This window comes from Oncorhynchus kisutch, linkage group LG12, assembly GCF_002021735.2.
Source record: "Oncorhynchus kisutch isolate 150728-3 linkage group LG12, Okis_V2, whole genome shotgun sequence".
NCBI lineage: Eukaryota > Metazoa > Chordata > Actinopteri > Salmoniformes > Salmonidae > Oncorhynchus > Oncorhynchus kisutch.
In genome coordinates this window covers 8856285-8860310 of record NC_034185.2, presented here as the reverse complement: position 1 = coordinate 8860310, position 4026 = coordinate 8856285, and positions in this window count along the sequence as shown.

Sequence of the window (4026 nt, the reverse complement as noted above, 5' to 3'; positions counted from 1 at the left end):
CAACCACCACTACTACCACTACTACTACCACCACTACTACTACCACCACCACTATTACCACTGCCACCACTACTACTACTACTACCACTATTACCACTACTACTACTACTACCACTACTACCGCCACTACTACTACCGCCACTACTACTACTACTACCGCCACTACTACTACTACTACCACCACTACTACCACTACTACTACCACCACTACTACTACTACTACCACTTACCACTACTACCACCACCACTACTACCACCACTACTACTACCACTACTACTACTACCACCACCACTACTACCACTACCACCACTACTACTACCACTATTACCACTACTACTACTACCACTACTACTACTACTACTGCTACTACCACTACTACTACTACTACTACCACTACTACTACCACCACTACTACTACTACTACTACTACTACCGCCACTACTACCACTACTACTACTACTACTACTGCTACTACTACCACCACTACTACCACTACTACTACTACCACTACTACCACTACTACTACTACCACTACTACCACTACTACTACTACTACCACTACTACTACTACTACTACCACTACTACTACCACCACTACTACCACTACTACTACTACTACTACTACTGCTACTACCACTACTACTACTACTACCACTACTACTACTGCTACTACTACCACCACTACTACCACTACTACTACTACCACTACCACTACTACTACTACTACCACTACTACTACTACCACTACTACTACTACTACTACTACTGCTGCTACTACTACTACTACTACTGCTACTACCACTACTACTACTACTACTACTACTACCACTACTACTACTACCACTACTACTACTACTACCACTACTACTACTACTACTGCTACTACTACCACTAATAATCACGTCGGAACTATCAAGTTTACTGTTAGCAGAAGCCAATATTAGCAGACTTATTTAATTTCAAACTTCACATTTCTCTAGCATAGACTACTTATTCTGATGATCAATATCAGTCCAATATCAGCGTTGACCATTTTCGGTTCATCGTCCCAGCTCTGTTGCCACCAGGTTATAACAAAGGTTATGGTAATATGAGGACTTGGTGTTTACACAACTCTCTGGTCCTTAATCGATCCACAACTGTTCCTGATGGCTCAGATTGGGCACATTTGATTTCCCTGGTCTAAATCAGTTGATAGTTTGCGGGAGAAAAGCACACACTGTGGCGCCTTGAGGACCACAGCTGCCCATCCCTGTGTTGATAAGGGTGGAAAAACAAGCATAAGATGACTTGCCGTGTTGTGATTACGCCTTGCTAATGTGGTGTCGACCCTGGGAATGGTGTGTTGGTGTCAGCTTGTTGATTTATTTATTTCCTAAATTACAGATTACTTAATGTGTGAAAAGCTTGGCACACACATTGGGTAGCTCACTCAACACATGTTCATGTCCCTCTGATTCGCGCTCCTCTGACTGGTGTACGCCGTACACCTGTAAAGCTCTTTCATTGGTCACTCTCCCCAGTACAGCTCCTTGTCCCTCTGTACTGAACACCTCAATGTCCACCAGAATCGTGGTCAACACATCTCTTATGACCAGTTTGGTGTGTAGAGACTCGGGCGTCAATGGCCCAAAACAAGCCCATTATAACCTTTATTTAACCAGGCAAGTCAGTTAAGAACAAATTCTTATTTTCAATGACGGCCTAGGAACAGTGGGTTAACTGCCTGTTCAGGGGCAGAACGACAGATTTGTACCTTGTCAGCTCGGGGATTTGAACTTGCAACCTTCCGGTGACTAGTCCAACGCTCTAACCACTAGGCTACCTTGCCGCCCATGGGTTCAACTCCCCTGTAGCTGCCGCCCAGAGAGGGTAGAGCAACACAGGTCCACCTGTTCTGTAGCATCTGCCGCATACGGGCAGAAGCTCTGAAGATGACCCCTTTATCGTCCCGGAGTTTGGACCTCAACTCGACTTTCTGGTGTGGAGAAAGTGAACCACTTAGTCACTGGTCGATAGGCTGTTGGTCGACCGAGACTTCTTTAGTCGAGCAGTAGAAAATAAATATATATACAGTACCAGTCAAAAGTCTGGACACACCTACTCTTTCAAGGGTTTTTCTTTATTTGTACTATTTTCTACATTGTAGAATAATAGTGAAGACATCTAAACTATTAAATAACACATATGGAATCATGTAGTAACCAAAAAAGTGTTAATCAAGTCAAAATATATTTTATATTTGAGATTCTTCAAAGTAGCCACCCTTTGCCTTGGTGACAGCTTTGCACTCTTGGCATGGTCTCAATCAGCTTCATGAGGTAGTCACCTGGAATGCGTTTCAATTAACAGGTGTGTCTTGTTAAAAGTTTGTGGAATTTCTTTCTTTAATGCGTTTGAACCAATCAGGTGTGTTGTGACAAGCTAGGAACCAATCAGGTGTGTTGTGACAAGCTAGGAACCAATCAGGTGTGTTGTGACAAGCTAGGAACCAATCAGGTGTGTTGTGACAAGCTAGGTGTGGTATACAGATGATAGCTCTATTTGGTAAAAGACCAAGTCCATATTATGGCAAGAACAGCTCAAATAAGCAAAGAGAAATGACATCATTTCATTGAAAACTACAGAAGGTTACCGTCTTTGAGCAAAAGGGAATTGGCAGACATCTACCCATGAGCAGCATACACTCACGAGAGTACCTCAATCCCCAATGTTTTACATCCTTGGCCATCCCGGGTTTGAAATTCCTCGCTTTTCTTACGACACAGATCTTGTTCTTGAGGCAACAAATGAAGCATGCAGAAAAAGGTGGAACACGACTCCACAAGTCCGGGTGTCCGACATCCTGGTCTGAAAGTTCCAGTTTACAGCCTATCCTTCAGGTCTACAGATATGCCAAGTTGCAGAAGCCCTGGTACAAAAGCACTCTGGTAGTTGGCAAACGCTGGCCTAAATGGCAAGCCTGTAACTGAAGGTTATAGCTATTACCTAGGCAACCGAAGACTCAAATCAGAGACCATCGGTATGTATTTTCTCGAGACAAGTCAATGTGTTCTGTTTGTTTTGGTAAGCCATCCCACGATACTTTTTTTGCTACAGCATCTTGTCAAAACAAAGTTGAATCATGTTGTACAGAGTCCATGTTACTGGGGAAAGCAGCTGTTCTTTCCACAACACAAACTGTGCTTCCACAAAGAACTGCAATATACTTCTGGAGGTGGAGAGGATGGTGTTTGGGGGGGCTAGGCGACCTAGGACTTTAATCAGATGTGATGTTCTCGGTTTACTGATATTTCTGTCAAGTCAGTGCGCATTATTTTCAATCAGCCGTACTTGAACCTTTTCAAATGTGTTGGGCAGCAGCGGAGAAAAAAAAAGTGTTCAATGCTAAATACAAAGTTTATGTTCAAAGTTTACTCAAACTAAAAGACTGGGCATATTTTTTTTTTTTTTTTGCAAAGAGGACTTTTCCTGCAGAAGAGTAATGGTGGCTCACCTAATGGTGGCTCACCTGATGGTGGCTCACCTGATGGTGGCTCACCTGATGGTGGCTCACCTGATGGTGGCTCACCTGATGGTGGCTCACCTGTCTGCTTCACAATATCTCCTGTGTCTTTTTGAATCAGTCATCATTCAATCTCATCACTATTCAACCTCTTATCCATGATTTATTTATCATTTGGTAATTTGGGTGAATTATCAGAAGGATCAGAACCATCTGCTTTCAGTCCCACCTTCGTGGAGAAGCTGGACCAATACACGTCAAGACAGTTGTCCTTGAGGAGGTACTTTAACCAATGGGCAGGAAAGGTTAAAAGGGCCAATCCCAAATCATTGACCCTGAGAGGATTTGATTGGTATACACAATATGGTGTAACTACCACCTAGGGAGGAAAGGTGTAGTTATTATCAGACTGATAACTGTCAAACCTTCTCAGTTCTCCACAAGTACAGAGTGTCTGGTTTAGGTGGTGAGTTGGTATTGGGCCTAACTTTGCCTGCTCATATTTGTTGAAAATCACATG